This window comes from Rutidosis leptorrhynchoides, chromosome 6 (assembly GCF_046630445.1).
Source record: "Rutidosis leptorrhynchoides isolate AG116_Rl617_1_P2 chromosome 6, CSIRO_AGI_Rlap_v1, whole genome shotgun sequence".
Lineage (NCBI taxonomy): Eukaryota > Viridiplantae > Streptophyta > Magnoliopsida > Asterales > Asteraceae > Rutidosis > Rutidosis leptorrhynchoides.
In genome coordinates, this window is record NC_092338.1 from 163,571,664 (window position 1) to 163,594,251 (window position 22,588).

Consider the following 22,588-nt stretch of genomic DNA (forward strand, 5'->3'; position numbering starts at 1 on the left):
ATAACTTCTAATCCGTTCATCGAAACCATTCGATATCTAAAGGAAAAGTTCTTAATTTTTCGCTAGCTTTCCAAGGACATGCATATCTTATACCTTATCTCAACCGCAAGTGTAACTAATTCAAGATTCAACCTAACCTGTCTAAGGGCAATATCAAAAGTACTAGCATGCATAATCCTAAATACTCGAGCACTAGTCAGGGATACACTATTAGTATGTAAAAGTTAAATTATGAGTACTCACGTATCAATATTGAGATTCAATATTGCAGGAAAGGTACGTAGACGCAACGGAAATGATAAACACTATATTGACCTCACGAGCATACCCATGAACCATACTCAATCACCTCCATAGCTATAACCCATAATTTCCTTAATCCTATCCTACTCGAAAAACAATTTTGAAATCACTCGGACAGCACTCCGTCGTAATATTTTATGTATACTAATAATATCTTGAAATAATACGGAGTAAATATATATATATATATATATATATATATATATATATATATATATATATATATATATATATATGTAAATCGATTGAGAGAGTTTAGAGAAAAATATTTTCAAGTTTCTATGAAATAATGAAACCTATTGAATTCTATTTATAATAGATTTTTGAATTATTAAAGTGAATTATTAAAGTATGAATTATTAAAGTGAATTATTAAAGTATGAATTATTAAAGTGAATTATTAAAGTATGAATTATTAAAGTGAATTATTAAAGTATAAATTATTAAAGTATGAATTATTAAAGTGAATTATTAAAGTTAAAGTAAAGTAAAAATAAAGTAAAGGTAAAGTTTAAGTATAGTAAAAGTATAAAACTATGTACGTATAATACGCGTATAAATATATATAATATTAATTTAAATCGTTATATATATTTAATAAAATAAAATATAAATATCGTTATCTTTATCATACTAGTTAAGTAATGAGTTGTCAAAAGTGGTTCTAGATATTTATAAAAGTTATATACGTTTTAATAATAAAGTTCTTTTTAAACTGAAAACGTTTTTGTACGTTTGAAACTAAATAGATCAATCGAGTCTTTATGAGATTCAATCTTCCACTATCCTTTGTCTAGTTCTCAATGATTAACAATTTGTTCATATTTATAAATCACTTTACCATTTTCGGAATATTGTTAAAATGAAAAGATTTCTCAAATCAACGTGGGCCTTTCAACAGAGACTTGTAGTCATAATTCAATATATCTGATAATTCAATCATTTGATCTTATCTTCTAATTCCATTGATAAACATTTTGAAACAGATACAATCATATAAAGTATTTAATCTAATATTTTGTTTACGTTTCAAGTTATAATATATATACACATATACATATATAATCATATTCGTTTAATGGTTCGTGAATCGTTGGAACTTGGTCGAGGTTGAATGAATGTATGAACATAGTTTAAAATTCTTGAAATTTAACTTAACAAATATTGCTTATCGTGTCGGAAACATATAAAGATTAAAGTTTAAATTTGGTTGGAAATTTCCGGGTTGTCACAGTACCTACCCGTTAAAGAAATTTCGTCCCAAAATTTGAGTGGAAAGGTCGTGAATGATAATAAGTATGTTTTCATGATGCATACGGGCTGAAAATTAGAGTTTTATCATCAGCGAATAATTTGGATAAACAATCCATTTATATGAAGAGTACGAATGAAGCTAACATAGAAGAGTGAAATGAGTAAGTGTAGATTCATCTTATCATTTGACGTAGATATGATTGATTCCCAGATTTTAAGGGATTTGAAGAAAATCTTCTTAATAAGATTTGACTCTCCGGTAATCAAGGGAATTAGGATCCGCTTTAAATGCGATCGTCCATTTTAATTGTTCTGTCGGAGATTTTCTTATAAATTCACCTCCTTCATTTCCTTACAACTCACACCATCTGTTGATGCATTTTATTCAAGTCCCTAGACATCTACCCACGTCCATTGCAGGTACAACAGTTTACAGGCCACCATGATTGCTCGTTATTATCCTATCCGTGTTTGTATGTGGTTACAGGAACTGCAGGAACGAGATTTAGATGTTTGACTATGTTAGACTTAGTCAGACGTACGAGTGAAGCCTCACTAGTACGGCTGATAGGCTCATACGCATGGTTGATGCTGAGCTAAGTCACAATTACAACCTAAATGATAAGACACGAGTGAGTGATCACCCGTACGGTTGATGAAGCCAACTCGTACGTGTGATGAATGAATCGTATGGGTGCGTCAACAGCAGGGGTATATAAAGTCTTATGTTCTTCATTTTAGGTTAAGCCTCTCATTTGTTACACACACTCAGATCTAGTGAGCTCCTTCGATTCTCTCTCAGTCCAAATCACCCAGGTGGTGAATAATAGCTCTAGGTGTTGATCTAATCACACTTGATTTAGTTGTGGTTTGACTAAATTAATCAAAAAAAAAACTTAACCTATTCACTAGAGGGTTTGATTCACTTATGCTGCCATTGTGTGAGTTAAATCTGTTGATTTCTAAGTTCCTAGTCATGTTTCATCACCTTCTATTCTTTCCCCCTCAACTCATATTTTAAAGTATTCATCAATATGCTCCATCCAGCTCTGATTCTCGATATACTTCTAACTTTCATATCGGTCATTCTTCTTTTTCATCTACCGCCGGAAGAATCTATTTACTTCTACTATACTCTTGGGTTTATAGTGTTTCTAGTTCTCCCGTGTCTTTATATTGCTATATGCATCGATATATGGTTTATAATTTCTGGTTTGTCGTTGGGCTTTGTATGTTCCCTTATATTTCAAAGTCTCTGCTTCTGTCTTCTATAATCATTATCATTCACAGTTAATGCTCTCTTTTATTTGCTGCAATTTATACCCCAATTTCTATTTCAGAGTTTTGTCCTTTCGTTTCTTCTTCTTGCGATTAAGCACCGCTTGTAATGGTCCAGAATTCACAGATATGAATTTCAGAATGAACATTGTTAATGTTCTAGGAAGGAAATTGTGATGGCACGATCTTGACTTGTCAAATTACTAGAATACCTTGGAAAAGGCCGAATCATCAAGAAATATTTTCTTGATATTTTAGAGGTTAAATAGAATACAAGAGTCGTATAACATGGCACATGATGATGTTATGATCTGTGAATCATCACGTTCCATTTAGAAACTCAGCATGACTTACTGTAATATAATCACATTGATCAAGTGTCATTATATTTTACTAATTCATGCTTCAGTTCTCAACACTACTTCAAAATATTCCTATTTTAAACTTGAATCTTTCAGAATTTAGAAACTAAAATAGTTTCTTTTATGATGTAATACAGATAGCGCGAAGAGGTAAATGATTTCAAATAAGAAAAATTAAGAAAATATCTTCAGAAATATGGAGGATATTTATAATGAAAGATATGATGATATTTTAGAATTTCTAATATCAGAGGATGATGAAGAATATTGTCCGCAGGGGTTTAGAGTCAGGAGCAAGGTATTCGTTAATGACTTCAGCAGGTACTGAATCATTTGGATCCTTTAAAGTCAGGTTCAGTCTTTGTAATTTGTCCACAGCCTCCTTCCTACTTTGCTCAATCCGTTTTCCAGTTCCAAAACTTCTCTTTTTCTGCGCTTTGACAGCACACTTCATCATTATCATCCAACTTTTACCATTTAAAGTCGTTTATAGTTTTTGCTGATTCATCAGCATTTTTTCCATTTTCGAAGAACCAATTCGTAGTTCGGAGTGTTTTTCAGAAACTTCACATTCAAATTAAGTCCAGAAGATAGACGTTATATATACACATATAACTGTTGGCGCAGACATGCTGCAAGATTTCAAAATACTGATTGCTAATTCCCAATGATTCGTATGGCAATTCTCATTACAAGATGCGAATGAGTAAATGTTGGGGTTTCAATGAATAATTATGATGACTTTTTGGAGAGGCTAAAGTCAAAGGGTAATGAATTTGTTGGTACATCTGCTAATAATATGGTGGAATGTAAAAGGTTCCCTGGTAACGATGGTGTATATCTCAAGGTTATAATAAGGTTAGTCTGACTGAAAAGTCGAAGTTGACTTGCTGGAGCTGTGACAAAACTGGCTACTTTGAATAGGAGTCGCAAAGTTATTTTTGCTAATAAATGCCAAAGAATCTGACGCGGATACGTTGTTTAAACTTTTACTTTGGTTTCAAGAGTTTTTCGGGTACATAACTGTGGGTAACATGTGGTTGGATCATCATCTCGATTGCTCATCATTCGAAGTGTCTTCAGAAATTTTCGAAGGGTTTGAACACAGATTGTAATCGTTAACATACATTTGATGTTCTAACACAGTTTTGAAGTCAAAATATAGCTTGTGAAAGATGTAAGGATCTAAGAGTGATGATTTTGGTCATATCTCAAGTTAAATTTTGAGATTTCAAAATCAGAATATGTAATTAAATTTTGAATGAGTATGGTTGTTTTGATTTCTATAAAAGAATGTATATTGTTGTGAAAGTAGGGAGTATAATGGATGATTTGCTGAATCAGATTCGAAGAATGTAACATATTAATTGTGAATTTATATATCTCTCGGGTATTACCTACCCTTTAAAAAAAATTCACAATTAATATTTTGTACAAAAGAATTTTATTACAGTCTTTATGAAAATATATATATATGTATATTTTCTTCAGATGTAACATAGATTTAATGAGTTAATGTTAAATTAAACTCATTTGATTTACGGTTGAAACTAGAATTGAATAATCCCTAAAGGCTTTAAAAAGTACATAACTTTTACGTAGTATTTCTTTAATGACATTGAAATTATGAATCAATACTTCGTTATTTGTTGATGTATGATGTTCGGTTCGTGGAATTCTTGTGAATTTCGCAAAGTACGAATGATGTTATCTGAAAAGTTTCGGGTACATCGATGATGAAAGTGTAAAATCAAATATATACTTGATTTATTATGAATTGGAATTTGTTGAATTGCGACAGAGATTGTAGTTAACGCTGGTTAAGTTGTGGCCGAAGGACGTACATTATTGCATATTTGTAATATGAATTAAACGAGTAGTTAAGATTCACACACAATAGCTTAGCACGGAAAGATTTATTTTTATTTCAAAATATATAAAATAATAAAAATATATAAAATATACATATAATTTCTTCAAAGGGAATGAGTTAATTCTTCATAACTCGTTGATACAATATACGGGTTATTGATTCGTAATGATGTCCATAGTGATTCTTGAGCTGACGGAGTTTGTGATGTTATAGGTGTTGTTGATTCTGATGTTGACTGTACTGATGATGCTGGTGACGCTGACGGTACTGTTGATGCTGTTGGTAAAACAAGTTTAGCTTGTTAATCCACACCATTTTTGTCAGGGTTTCTACTCTTCCTTCTATCATTTTGGTTCGCTTAACTGATTTATGGTTAGGGCTAGATTAGATAATCTCTAAGACTTTCGAGATTACATAATCTGCGCGGAATGTTTCTCCAATGAAGTTATGAATTAATACTTCATCGGTTATTGTTGTTGGTATTCCTTGGTATCTACAGGGCGTATGACATTGGTGCTCGTGGGACAGAGTGTAAAGTTGAGGTTTACGACGTGGTTGTGGTTGGGGTGGTAATGGTACTATTGGCGTTGATGATGGTGTTACTGGTTATGCTGCTGATGCTGCTGCTGGTGTTTGTAATCTCTGCACCATATTCTCCAAAGCCACTACCCGAGCGCGAAGCTCGTTGACTTCTTCTATTACACCGGGGTGATTGTCGGTTCGGACGAGCGGATAAATAAAATCTAAAATTTGATGTAATATATAATCGTGACGAGATACTCTGGAAATGAGCGAGAAAGTGGTGTTTCGGACAGGTTCACCGGTAAGTGCTTCGGGTTCTTCGTCAAGAGGGAAATGTGGTGGATGGAAGGGATCACCTTCTTCTTGTCTCCAATGATTGAGGAGGCTACAAACCCATCCCCAATTCATCCAGAATAGGTGATGACTGATTATTTGATCTATTCCAGTCACACTGCTTTCGGAGCTGGAGTGGGATTCCATTTCGAAATCCGAGGAACTTGAATTAATGATGAATTCCATTTCGTACGATTGAATAAGGATTTTTTTTTCCGATATGAAATGATTTTCGGTTATCGGATGGTATTCTAATTACATAGAATATCCATATATATAGAACAAAAGATTTCGTAAATTACGGAGGAATTTACGAGATATATCAGGCAACGTTTACAATAATAGATACGATAAGATATGATTTAGCAGATACACTAAGATATGAATTTTTGTCTATACACTATTCATGCAATCAATGCAGCAAGACGTGTCTTAGACTAAAAATGATAAGCAGGTAATTTCCTGAGGATGATAAGTAGTTAATTTTTGACACAAAATGATATGCAAAACTATTGACATGCAGACACGGTCGAAGTCCAGACTCACTAATGCATCCTATCAACTTATCTGTTAGACACACTAATGCAGACCTGGTTCGCTAAGACCACCGCTCTGATACCAACTGAAAGGACCCGTTCATATACATTATAAACGATTCACAATAGTTGATTACATTGCGAGGTATTTGACCTCTATATGATACATTTTACAAACATTGCATTCGTTTTTAAAAGACAATCTTTCTTTACATCGAAAATTGACAGGCATGCATACCATTTCATAATATCCACTATCCAACTATAAATTGATTTAATAATAATCATTGATGAACTCAATGACTCGAATGCAACGTTCTTCGAAATATGCTATGAAAGACTCCAAGTAATATCTTTAAAATGAGCAAATGCACAGCGGAAGATTTCGTTAACACCTGAGAATAAACATGCTTTAAAGTGTCAACCAAAAGGTTGGTGAGTTCATTAGTTTATCATAATCATTTATTTCCATTATTTTAATAGACCACAAGAATTTCATTTTCAGTTCTCATAAATATACGTCCCATGCATAGAGATAAAAATAATCATTCATATGGTGAACACCTGGTAACCGACATTAACAATATGCATATAAGAATATCCCCTATCATTCCGGGATCCTCCTTCGGACATGATATAAATTTCGAAGTACTAAAGCATCTGGTACTTTGGATGGGGTTTATTAGGCCCAATAGATCTATCTTTAGAGTTCGCGTCAATTAGGGTGTCTGTTCCCTAATTCTTAGATTACCAGACTTAATAAAAGGGGCATATTCGATTTCGATAATTCAACCATAGAGTGTAGTTTCGATTACTTGTGTCTATTTCGTAAAACAGTTATAAAAACAGCGCATGTATTCTCAGTCCCAAAAATATATATTGCGAAAGCATTTAAAAAGGGAGTAATGAAACTCACGCATATAATTATTGTAAAACAGTTACTAAAGCATTTGCATGTATTCTCAGCCCCAAAAATGTAAAGAGTAAAAGGGGATTAATGAAACTCACGCATATAAATATTGCAAAACAGTTATTAAAAGATTGCATGTATTCTCAGCCCAAAAATGTAATGAGTAAAAGGGAGCAAATGAAACTCACCATACTGTATTTCGTAGTAAAAATACATATAACGTCATTGAACAAGTGCAAGGTTGGCCTCGGATTCACGAGTCTAAATTAATTATATATATTTATATGTTGGTCAATATTTGTCTAACAAATTAGGTCAAGTCATAGTGTACCACAATCCTAATGCTCGAGACTAATATGCAAAAGTCAACAAAAGTAAATTTGACTCAAAATAATTTCCAAAAATCTATACATGATTAATATATAGTTTAAATATCGTCATTTTATATTTTTAAATATTTTTAAAAGATTTATTAGAGTAAATAATATAATTTATTTATTAATAAATAAAATTTTATATTAAATTTATATAATAAAATATACTTTTATATATATTAAGTAATAAAATTTATAGGGTTCATTTAATATCATAAAGATAATATGATAGGTATTATTAAAGTAAGTTATTACACGTAGTAAAATATGTTTGTATCACATATTTATTTGATAAAATAATATCTATAATGATAGTAAGTAAAAGTTGTATTATTTTGTAATAATAATTATTATTATAAAAATATCAATATTTATAATTACTAAGATGATATTATGATAAAACGATAATTCTAATTATGATAACTTTAATATTTACGATAATTTTTAATATTATCTTTAAAATAATAATTCTATTTAAAATAATAATAATAATGATATTTTATAGTAACAATGACATTTCTATTAAAATGATAATTTTTGTTAAAACGATAGTTTTAATACTAACGATACTTTTAATAATAATAGTAATGATAAAAATAATAAGAACGATAATTTTATCTAAATTAATATCTTATAATATTTTAATTTCATCATGACACTCTTACTCATTATTTCCTAATCGTTTTGTTTAATAGCTTTTAATCGTCTTTTATATCGTGTTCATAATAATGATAATAATAGTAATCAAAATATTTAGGTGTTACAATTATTTGTTTTAATTACACTAATATTAATAATGATAGTTACTATAATATTATTAACGATAATACTAATAATTATCTTAATGATAATATAGTAATAATAATAATAACAATAACAATAACCATTTTTAAATAATGATATATATATATATTAATAATGATAATAATAATAATAATAATAATACTAATAATAATAATAATAATAATAATAATAATAATAATGATAATTGGATAATAATAATAATAATACTAATTATAACTTTAACGATAATAACGATAGTAATAAAAAAAACAATTTTTAATGATAAATCCCTTTTATTGATAAAGATAATAATAATGATAATAATAAGATAAAACTAGAACGACGATAAAAACGACGATAATAATAATCATTTTTAATAAAAATATCGAAAATTCAATTGATTATAACTTCTAATCCGTTCATCGAAACCATTCGATATCTAAAGGAAAAGTTCTTAATTTTTCGCTAGCTTTCCAAGGACATGCATATCTTATACCTTATCTCAACCGCAAGTGTAACTAATTCAAGATTCAACCTAACCTGTCTAAGGGCAATATCAAAAGTACAAGCATGCATAATCCTAAATACTCGAGCACTAGTCAGGGATACACTATTAGTATGTAAAAGTTAAATTATGAGTACTCACGTATCAATATTGAGATTCAATATTGCAGGAAAGGTACGTAGACGCAACAGAAATGATAAACACTATATTGACCTCACGAGCATACCCATGAACCATACTCAATCACCTCCATAGCTATAACCCATAATTTCCTTAATCCTATCCTACTCGAAAAACAATTTCGAAATCACTCGGACAGCACTCCGTCGTAATATTTTATGTATACTAATAATATCTTGAAATAATACGCAGTAAAAATATATATATATATATATATATATATATATATATATATATATATATATATATATATATATATATATATATATATATGTAAATCGATTGAGAGAGTTTAGAGAAAAATATTTTCAAGTTTCTATGAAATAATGAAACCTATTGAATTCTATTTATAATAGATTTTTGAATTATTAAAGTGAATTATTAAAGTATGAATTATTAAAGTGAATTATTAAAGTATGAATTATTAAAGTGAATTATTAAAGTATGAATTATTAAAGTGAATTATTAAAGTATAAATTATTAAAGTATGAATTATTAAAGTGAATTATTAAAGTTAAAGTAAAGTAAAAATAAAGTAAAGGTAAAGTTTAAGTATAGTAAGAGTATAAAACTATGTACGTATAATACGCGTATAAATATATATAATATTAATTTAAATCGTTATATATATTTAATAAAATAAAATATAAATATCGTTATCTTTATCATACTAGTTAAGTAATGAGTTGTCAAAAGTGGTTCTAGATATTTATAAAAGTTATATACGTTTTAATAATAAAGTTCTTTTTAAACTGAAAACGTTTTTGTACGTTTGAAACTAAATAGATCAATCGAGTCTTTATGAGATTCAATCTTCCACTATCCTTTGTCTAGTTCTCAATGATTGACAATTTGTTCATATTTATAAATCACTTTACCATTTTCGGAATATTGTTAAAATGAAAAGATTTCTCAAATCAACGTGGGCCTTTCAACAGAGACTTGTAATCATAATTCAATATATCTGATAATTCAATCATTTGATCTTATCTTCTAATTCCATTGACAAACATTTTGAAACAGATACAATCATATAAAGTATTTAATCTAATATTTTGTTTACGTTTCAAGTTATAATATATATACACATATACATATATAATCATATTCGTTTAATGGTTCGTGAATCGTTGGAACTTGGTCGAGGTTGAATGAATGTATGAACATAGTTTAAAATTCTTGAAATTTAACTTAACAAATATTGCTTATCGTGTCGGAAACATATAAAGATTAAAGTTTAAATTTGGTTGGAAATTTCCGGGTTGTCACATGTACCATAATTGGGGTTTAGATAAAAGAACGACACTTGTGGAAATTAGACTATAGGCTATTTATGGGCTTTATATTTGTTTAACTAAATGATAGTTTGTTAATTTTAATATAAAGATTTTTAATTGGACGTACCTATAAATAACTATATACACTCGATCGGACACGATGGGCGGGATATTTATATGTAAGAATAATCGTTCATTTAACCGGACACGGGAATGGATTAATAGTCACTAGAATTATTAAAACAGGGGTGAAATTATGTACAAGGACACTTGGCATAATTGATAACAAAGTATTAAAACCTTGGGTTACACGCAGTCGATATCCTGGTGTAATTATTAAACAAAGTATTAAGACCTTGTTACAGTTTAAGTCCCCAATTAGTTGGAATATTTGACTTCAGGTATAAGGATAATTTGACGAGGATACTCGCACTTTATATTTATGACTGATGGACTGTTATGGACAAAAACCAGACGGACAAATTGAATAATCCATGACAAAGAACAATTAACCCATGGGCATAAAACTAAAATCAACGCGTCAAACATCATGATTACGGAAGTTTAAATAAGCATAATTCCTTTATTTTCATATTTAATTGCACTTCTAATTATCACATTTTTATTTATTGTCATTGTATTTAATTGCACTTTTAATTATCGCACTTTTTAATTATCGTAATTTTATTTTATCGCACTTTTATTATTCGCAATTTCATTATCGTTATTTACTTTACGCTTTAAATTAAGTCTTTTATTTATTTAATATTTTACATTAGGTTTTAACTGCGACTAAAGTTTTAAAAATCGACAAACCGGTCATTAAACGGTAAAAACCCCCCTTTATAATAATAATATTACTTATATATATATATTTGTATTTTTATAAATTAAAACTAATATAGCGTTAAGCTTTGTTTAAAGATTTCTCTGTGGAACGAACCGGACTTACTAAAAACTACACTACTGTACGATTAGGTACACTGCCTATAAGTGTTGTAGCAAGGTTTAGGTATATCCATTCTATAAATAAATAAATATGTTGTGTAAAATTGTATCGTATTTAATAGTTTTTCCTAGTAAAATATACACTATTTCATATACGCCTCGCATAACATCAAGTATTTTTGGCGCCGCTGCCGGGGAACATAAACGCCGAAAGCGCAACGCTAAAAATAAAAAAAAATAAAAAAAAAGTTTTTATAAAAGTTTTTGTTAAGTTCTTTTTATAAATATAAGTTTTAAAAATAATAAAAATATAAAAATTCAAAAAGAAAGAAAAATACATTTATATTTTTAAGAGTTTATAATATTTATAAGTATTTTTATTTTAGTTTTAAAATTAAATTTTTATTTAAGTTATATTTTTATTTTATGTATAATATAAAAAGTAAAAAAATAAAAATATAAAAAAAAACTGAAACTGTAAAAATCGACCCCTTTTGAGCTGAAATTGAACCCTCCGCGACTCGCGGAGCATTTGAACTGGACCATACCGCACTTGCGGAGGTCTTCTGACAGGTCAAACCTAGGACTGCAATTAATACGAAATTAGGGTTTAAAATTTTATTATTATTAATAATTAGGGTTTTAATTAAATAAAATTAGTTTTAGTTTTATTTTAATTTGTATTTTTAAGTTATATTAAGTTTTAATAAATTATAAAATTAATAGTTTTATAAAATAAATAATATAAAAATTATATTTTTATAAAAATTATATTTTCATAAACTTTAGTTTTATTTTTTATATTTCGTACCTTTTTAATCGTTTCTTGTAATATTTTTAAATTTTTTTCGCTCGTATTTAATTTAAGACATAGTTTTTTGCCGTAGTTATTTTATTTCTAGATTTTTAAGATTTGCCGTAAAATCCCTTAAGTTCTTTTTCTTAGACTAAGATTTAGGTGCTTTAGAATTTTACGACGCTACAAATTTTAGTTTCTTTTTAAGTTTCGACGCGCTACTTTCTTATCTTTTATTCACCGACATTTTTTGACGCGCTCTTTTTCTCTCTTATTTCATGCCATTCTAGTTTTTAGGACTTAGAATTCTCTCTATTTCTTATCTAATATTTCTTTAAATTTCAAACGAAAAATTGTTTTAAGTGGTTAAATTGATAGACATCAAAATTTTCTGGTTCGTAGTAATAGTTGGATTTGTACGTGGACCGGGTTATTGGAGCCAAACAGTACTCAATTATATTGAGACCAAACGAATCCTGCCCCTCTGCTGCATCTTTTGGCTATTCGAAACGTGGGCAAAATCAAAAAAATCTATTAATTGGATAACTTATATAATTTTTCTTTCTTTTTAAAAACTAATAGGATATTCAGTGAATGCACCGAGCAAAATGTTCACCACCTTTTGTACGTTCACCACCTGTAACTCGATCAAGACATCTAGCAAATATTGTCGCCGTTGATTTTTCTTCAGAATTATCATCCAGTCGACCAAGTACTCCATTTCAAATTTTCGATAATCCATTTTTTGAACCCGACCTCACAATTGAGAATCCGGAGAATATTCAAGGACAATTCATAGATCCTGAACCATTAATTTTTCCTCCGGAACCACCAATAATTCAAACAGAGATTGTTGAGGAACGAACCATTAAATCAGAATCCTCTAGTGATTCAGATTCAACAAATTCAATCATGGAAAATCTGGAACGTTTAAGTATGGAAGACCGAATGAGAGCTAAACGCACTGGCCAAGGTCACGCAATTACTCATCCAGACATTCATGCGCCAGATTATGAAATCAAAGGACAAATTCTACACATGGTAACTAATCAATGCCAATTTAGTGGGGCGCCGAAAGAAGATCCATATGAACATCTTCGTACCTTTAATAGGATCTGCACTCTATTTAAAATAAGAGAAGTGGAGGATGAACAGATATATCTCATGTTATTTCCCTGGACTTTAATGGGAGAAGCCAAAGATTGGTTAGAATCGTTACCTGAAGGGACGATTGATACATGGGACGTTTTAGTTGTAAAATTTCTTAAACAATTCTTTCCGGCATCTAAAGCCGTAAGACTTCAAGGAGAAATTGTTACGTTCACACAAAAGCCAAATGAAACTCTATATGAGGCATGGACAAGATTTGGAAAGTTATTGAGAGGATGTCCGCAACATGGTTTAGACACTTGTCAAATAGTACAAATATTCTACCAAGGATGCGACATCACTACAAGAAAAGACATAGATATAGCAGCTGGTGGTTCTATTATGAAGAAAACAGAAACTGATGCTTATAAAATTATTGATAACACTGCTTCCCACTCACATGAGTGGCACCAAGAAAAAGATATCGTTAGATCATCTAAAGCAGCTAGAGCCGATTCTAGCCATGACTTAGATTCTATTTCTGCAAAGATAGATGCTGTCGAGAGACGAATGGAAAAGATGACTAAAGATATCCACTCAATACGAATTAGTTGTGAGCAGTGTGGAGGACCACATTTAACAAAAGATTGTCTCAGTATTGAACTAACAATAGAACAAAGAGAGAATGTTTCGTACATGAACCAAAGGCCTGAAAATAATTATCAGAATAATTATCAACCACCAAGACCAATCTACAATCAAAATCAGAATTATAATCGAAATGTTCCATACAACAACCAACAAGGTCCTAGCAATCAACAAGTATCCAATAATACTTACAATCAGCAAAGACCTAATTTTTAAAACAAACCACCACAAACCGATGATAAAAAGCCAAATTTAGAAGATATGATGACGAAGCTAGTTGAATCTCAAACGAAGTTTTTCACATCTCAGAAACAAACCAATGAACAAAATGCTCAAGCATTTAGAAATCAACAAGCTTCTATTCAAAATTTGGAACAAGAAGTAAGTAACCTAGCAAGGTTAATAGGTGAAAGAAAACCGGGAAGTCTACCTAGTGATACAAATGCTAACCCCCGGAATGAAACAGCTAAAGCCATTACCACAAGAAGTGGTATTACACTTAAACCACCTGAAATACCTGTAATTTCTGATGAAGCTATTCCTACTCCACAAGAACCACAACCTAATCAAGATAAGGAAAAAGAACTGGTAGTTGAAAACGTTAATGAAGATAACACAGTTAAGGCTAAACCTTATGTTAAACCATACCAACCACCACTTCCTTACCCGAGTAAAATGAGAAAGGAGAGACTTGAAGCCGAGCAATCAAATTCTTGGATATGTTTAAACAAATAAATGTAAATCTTCCTTTCATTGATGTGATTTCAGGAATGCCTAGATATGCTAAATTCTTGAAAGATCTAATCACAAATAGAAAGAAAATGGAAGAACTCTCTGTTGTTACTATGAATGCTAATTGTTCTGCAGTGCTGTTGAATAAGATACCAGAAAAATTATCAGATCCAGGAAGTTTCACAATTCCATGTTTTCTGGGAAGTCTTAGTTCAATAGAAGCATTGGCAGACTTAGGTGCTAGTATAAATTTAATGTCGTATTCATTATACACTAAACTAGACCTTGGAGAATTGAAACCAACACGAATAAGCATACAACTAGCCGATAGATCAGTAAAATATCTGTAACGACCCGGAAATTTCCGACCAAATTTAAACCTTATCTTCTATATGTCTTCGACACGATAAGCAAAAACCTTAATGTTAAGTCTAGAAAGTCTGAAATCTACATCTGGATGTTTAGTTACCCTCTTGACCAAGCCTGACGATTCACGAACATTTATGTGTACCTATGATATATACTTATTAATTGATAACGATACAAGGTGATGCAAAATATAAGAGATATACAATTATGATATTTGATATATATAAATTGTTATATTATTAGTATTATTTGCTTTATGAACAATATTGTTTTTTTTTTTTAAAATTATTAATATTATTATTATTAATTATTAATATCATTAAGATTATTAAAATTTCTATAGTTATTGTTATTATTAATGTTATTATAATATTAATATATTTTTTTATTATAACTAGTGGTATTATTAATGTCGTTTATAAAATTTTTCATGTCAATGTTATAAGTACTTAAAAACTATCATTTTGGTTAATGTTAATATTAACAAATGACTATTTATTATTAAACCCTTTATCAAGAATATATTTGTCACTAATAAAATTATTATTAATATTAACAATAATATTAATATAAATATACTAATTAATTGTAAAAATTAGGAATTTGAAATATAAACACAATTATATAAATAAGATATATATAAACTCAAATATATATATAATACTGAAAAAAAAAAAAAAATTATATAAGTATACAGATACATCGAATATGGCCCCTGTCAAAATCAGTTTAACTTTATTTTTTTTTTGTTTTGTTCGATCTTTCCTTTATCCGTGACCCAATGTCGCTTCACCTTTTCCCTTATACAAATCGATGTTTTTTTTTTTATTTGCGATAGAAACCAGACGAGTTCCAGGATCAATATTAACTAAACCATAAATTTGTTTTGCTGTTAAAACAGAAAAGGGGTCGAAGAGCACAACGCACACTCTGTGCGAGTATCTTTTGGGTCAATATTCGAATTCGAAACCATTTTAAAAATATAGAATTGCTAACCTGTTAAGAATCACGTAATCAAACTCTCTGTAAAGTTAGAACCTTTAATTTTCTATAACAAATCCAAATTTTTGAGTTAACGATTTTGAAACAAAAGTCATACGATTTGTTTATGAAGAAATTGGAACTGGTTTTGAAGTTTTGAATTAAATTAATGGTTCAGGAGGTTTATAGGATCGATTTAGGACATTTTCCATTTAGAAATCATGATCTATAACATCCTAAATTTTGAGTTTGATGATTGAGTTGAAACCGTATTTTAATGTCTATTACTTCTAATTTTTGTTTTCATTTATATGTTTCACTGTTTAAATTCATCGATTTAAAAACAAATGGGTTCTTCTCAGTTTAGTGTTTTAAAACTACAAAAATTAAATTGTTGTTAGAGTTATAGTTTGGGTTCTGGGTCGTCTGGTTTAGAATTAGGAAGAAGATGAAGTAATCAATAAACGAGTTAATTAAAATTAGTGGGCAAGCTTTATCAGATATACATAGCTGGATGAATGGTTAGTGTGCGAGACTGATTATCGAGGGGTCTGAGTTCGAGCCCCATCTGGGCAGTTCTTTTTGGAACGAATTGTTGATGGTATACATTTCTATTTTTCTTTTATATACTGTTAATACTTATTATTAATCTTAGTTATTATAATTATTCTAGTAATTAGAAATGTTATTATTATTATTATTATTATTATTATCATTATAATCATTAGTATTATTGTTACAAATACAAGTGTTAAAGATTATTAGTATTATTAATATCATTATGATTGTTATTATTATTATTATCATTTTTTTTTTATTATTATTATCAGTATTATTATTATTATTATTACAAAGAAAATGACTAATGCTATTATCAAAATTATTATTATCAATCTTATTTATTAAATCTAATTTTTAGTACTACCATAATTATTATTCTGACAATCTAAAGATAATAAAATATATATATATATATATATATATATATATATATATATATATATATATATATATATATATATATATATATATATATATATATATACATATATAATTTTTACATATATCAAAAGTATACCCAACTCACTAATTTAATATAAAAAAAAAACATATATACGGATATGTACATTGTATTAGAAATAATAAATATATTAATGTTTTTAACAAGTAATATATCTATAATTAACATTTACAAACTGGATTGAATACCATTATATGCTCATTATGTGTTTTATTATATATTACTGAAATAGGTTCGTGAATCGAAGGCCAACCTCACACTTATTCAATGATGTTATATGTATTTTACTACAAAATACAGTATGGTGAGTATATAGTCCCACTTTTAAACTCTAAATATTTCGGGATGAGAATACATGTATTTTATGTTTTACGATATGGACACAAGTAACTGAAAAATATATTCTACGTTGAGTTGTACCACTGACATACTTCCCTGTAGCTTGGTAACTAATATTTACAGCGGTATTGTAAACGCGAATCCTGTTGATAGATCTATCGGGCCTGACAACCCCAACCGGACTGGACGACCAGTATTCAACGGTTGCACAGTACTTCGTTTTGTGACTACACTTGGTACGGTGTAGTAAGATTTCATATTAAAGGGAATATGCGACGTGATTAAATGTTAAGTATGGTTACCAAGTGCTCAACCACTTAGAATATTTTTATTAAATGTTTATATATGAAATCTTGTGGTCCATAGTTATAACGCTGCTAGCATCAAACCTATATCTCACCAACTTTATGTTGACATTTTTAAGCATGTTATTCTCAGGTACGAATTAAGTCTTCCGCTGTGCATTTGCTCATGTTAAGGACATACTTGGAGTCGATCATCGCAATGGGACCAACTGTTAATGACTTCGTCCGGGAGGTTAAGGACGGGTTCTCACAATATCCTAGAGGGATAATGGAGAACATGCTAGTTAAAGTTGGTACTTTAGTATTTCCAGTAGATTTTGTTATCCTGGACATGGAAGAAGATTCTCGAGTACCTCTCATATTAGAAAGACCATTCTTAAACACGGCTAAAGCAATAATAGACGTGTTTGCTAAGAAACTGACCCTAAGTATAGAGGACGAGAGTGTTACCTTTTCAGTTGATAGAGCAATACAACAACCGTAATCTGCATATGATACATGTTATTATATTCAAACTATAGAATCACATGCAGAATTGTTAGAAGAATTTCCAGAATTACAAGGAACATGAGAATGTTCTTTAGGAGAAGGTACTGAACCAATTGATGAAACTGAAATGTTAGCTACACTTATGGCTAATGGATATGAACCAACAACAGAAGAAATTCAGATGCTAAAAGAGGAAGACAGATATCGATATAAATCATCGATAGAAGAACCTCCGACATTAGAGTTAAAGCCACTTCCAAACCATTTGGAATACGCTTATTTACATGGTGAATCTGAATTACATGTAATAATATCGTCTTCTCTTACTGAAAATGAAAAATCTCAACTCATTTCTATGTTGAAAGCTCATAAACCAGCTATTGCATGGAAGATTCATGATATTAAAGGAATAAGTCCTTCGTATTGCACACATAAAATCCTTATGGAAGAAGGTCATAAAACGTATGTGCAACGCCAACGAAGACTAAATCCTAATATGCAAGATGTTGTTAAGAAAGAAATTATTAAACTGCTTGATGCAGGATTAATTTATCCAATTTATGATAGTACATGGGTAAGTCCAGTTCAATGCGTGCCTAAGAAAGGTGGCATGACTGTCATTACAAATGAGAAAAATGAGCTTATTCCTACTAGGACTGTAACAGGATGGCGTGTTTGTATTGATTATAGAAAATTAAATGACGCCACCAGAAAAGATCACTTTCCCTTACCTTTTATTGATCAAATGTTGGAAAGATTAGCCGAAAATAGTTACTATTGTTTTCTTGATGGTTTTTCCGAATATTTTCAGATTCCAATAGCACCCGAGGATCAAGAGAAAACCACATTCACGTGCCCTTATGGTACTTTTGCTTTCAAACGCATGCCATTTGGACTTTGCAACGCCCCTGCAACCTTTCAAAGGTGCATGATGGCGATTTTTCACGACATGATAGAAGAATGCATGGAAGTTTTCATGGATGACTTTTCAGTCTTCGGTGATACATTTGAATCATGTTTAGTTAATCTTGAACGAATGCTTATTAGATGCGAACAATCAAATCTAGTTCTTAATTGGGAGAAATGCCATTTCATGGTTAAAGAAGGCATCGTTCTTGGACATAAAATTTTAAAAGAAGGAATTGAAGTGGATAGAGCTAAAGTAGATGTAATTGATAAACTTCCACATCCCACCAATGTTAGAGGAGTTAGGAGTTTTCTAGGGCATGCCGGTTTTTACCGACGTTTCATAAAAGATTTTTCTAAAATTGCCACTCCTATGAATAAACTCCTAGAAAAGGATGCTCCATTCATCTTTTCAGATGAACGTATCAAATCTTTTAATATACTTAAAGAAAAACTCACTAATGCACCAATCATGATAACTCCAAATTGGAATCTACCATTTGAACTAATGTGCGATGCAAGTGATTTTACAATGGGAGCCGTTTTAGGACAAAGGATTGAAAAACGATTTCAACCTATATATTATGCTAGTAAGACGTTACAAGGAGCACAAACAAAGTACACAACTACTGAAAAAGAACTCCTTGCTATTGTCTTTGCTTTTGACAAATTTCGTTCATATCTCGTTCTAGCAAAAACGGTGGTCTATACCGACCATTCTGCTCTTAGATACCTATTTTCAAAACAAGATGCTAAACCAAGATTATTCCGTTGGATCTTACTCTTACAAGAGTTTGATATTGAAATCCGAGATAAAAGAGGATCAGAAAATCTCGCCGCTGATCATCTTTCTCGTCTTGAAAATCCTGAATGAGAAGTTCTAAATGAATCGGCCATACAAGACAACTTTCCTGATGAATATCTATTGAAGATAGATTATAATGAAATTCCATGGTTTGCAGACTATGCAAACTATTTAGTATGTGGATTCCTTGAAAAAGGATTGTTGTACCAAAAACGAAAGAAATTCTTTAGTGATATAAAACACTATTTCTGGGAAGATCCACATTTGTTTAAAAGTTGTCCCGATGGAATAATACGCCGATGTGTATTCGGAGATGAAGCTAGTAAAATCTTAAACCATTGTCACACAGGACCAACAGGAGGACATTATGGGCCTCAACTTACAGCAAGAAAAGTTTATAGTGCTGGATTCTATTGGCCTACAATTTTCAAAGACGCACACCTTCTTTGCAAATCCTGTGATGCATGTCAAAGGGCCGGAAAAATAAGTCAACGTGATGAAATGCCACAAAATGTCATTCAAGTATGTGAAGTATTTGACATTTGGGGTATTGACTTTATGGGTCCATTTCCAAAATCTCATAATAATATCTACATTCTCGTTGCCATTGATTATGTATCTAAATGGGCGGAAGCACAAGCTCTCCCAACTAACGATGCACGAGTTGTAGTCAACTTTTTAAAACGTCTTTTTGCAAGGTTTGGAACACTGAAAGCTTTAATAAGTGATCGGGGAACTCATTTTTGTAATAATCAACTTGAGAAAGTTCTTAAAAGATATGGAGTAACTCATAAAATCTCCACTGCTTATCATCCACAGACAAGTGGACAAGTTGAAAATACCAACCGAGCTTTAAAACGTATTCTAGAGAAAACCGTAGGATCAAATCCGAAGGAATGGTCCATAAAATTGGAGGATGCACTCTAGGCTTTTAGAACAGCCTACAAAACTCCAATTGGAACCACACCTTTTAGACTCGTTTACGGAAAAGCATGTCATCTTCCAGTAGAAATTGAACACAAAGCATTTTGGGCTTTGAAGATATGTAATCTTGATTTACATGAAGCTGGATGTCTACGGTTAAGTCAACTAAACGAATTAGAAGAACTAAGACATGAAGCATATGAAAATTCGTTAATCTATAAGGAAAGAACGAAGAAATGGCATGATAAAAGAATCAGAAGTTCAAAAGAATTTAAAGAAGGAGACAGAGTTCTTCTTTTCAATTCACGATTCAAGCTATTTCCTGGAAAATTGAAATCAAGATGGTCTGGACCATTCATAGTCAAAAGAGTTTTTCCATACGGAACAGTAGAATTGATAAATTCAAATGGGATTGAATTTAAGGTTAATGGTCACAGAGTTAAACATTACATAGATAGTCCAATGGAAGTTGACAACGAAGTTAATCACAATTTCGACACCACAGCTAACTAAGTGTGAGGAGAATCAAGTTTTTAAAGGATAAGATGTATTTCTGTTAGAGTTAGATTTTCTGTTTTTGTGTAGTTCTCGAAAATGGAACCCGAATGGTCTTTCCCTAGCTGACCCTAAAGAACTAGTCTTCTCCCCCCATTCTGAATTTTTATTTTCATTTTAGGTTTTACGAGATGAAGACTTCCTATGAATTAAACCATGGTCTAATGCTACACGCTTTGATCACTAAACGTAATAATGACACCCTTCCAAGTGAAATAGTATCATTAATCAGAAGTAAATTGGACGGAGTAAGAAAATAATCCAGATGCGAAAATAATAAGTTACAATTTGGTAAAGGAAAATCAAAATCAGCAGCGAAAAGGAGAGCACGACACCTTGAAAGATGTCACAAATGCGGAAAATGGTCACACGAAGGAAAATGTTCGACGAATCAGACATATTCCAATACCGAATTCATTACTTTATGCAGAGACGGACCGTTCATTTGTTTAGAAGAAAAAACATTGAATGCTCGAGGTTACGACTATGTAGCTATGGAAAATCAATTAGTCCGACTATCTTATGAGTGGGCTAGAGCATATCACTAAGAATACTATCTCACAGGTAAGTTTGTACAGTTTTTATTTTTATTTTTATTTTTAACCTTTTGATAATAAACGCTAATTTGTTCGCTATAAAGTATTAAATTGGTATTCGATAAAATTAGGTCTTGCGACCCAAATTATTGATATCATACAAATATTTATTACATCACTGCGAAATTTATCGTTTATTCTTAAGGTATAAATATCTTTAATCAATCAACCCAAAATATTTCAAAAATTCGTCATGAGTTAAACTAAGTTATGGAACCAAAATTACTTTACCGAAAAGAGGGGCGTATATTTTTGATAATATTTGATTGATTAAAGTGGGATAAAAGACCAAAAAGATTTTTAATTTTAATTTTACTTTGTTTTTAAAATTAATATTAAAATAATATTGTAAACTTGTTAAAATTAATATATATTTAAAATTGTAAATATTTGACAAATTAATATTTTTAAAACAAAAATATAATTTAAGTTTGGTGTGAATTTTTAATATGAATTTTTAATTTTATGCATTTTAAATTTAAGTTTGGTGTAAATTTAAAAACAAAAATTTACTTTATTTTGCTAAGTTAAAAATATGATTTTTAAAATTCGTCGTGAGTTGAAGACTAGGTCATTGAACCGAAATTGCTTTACC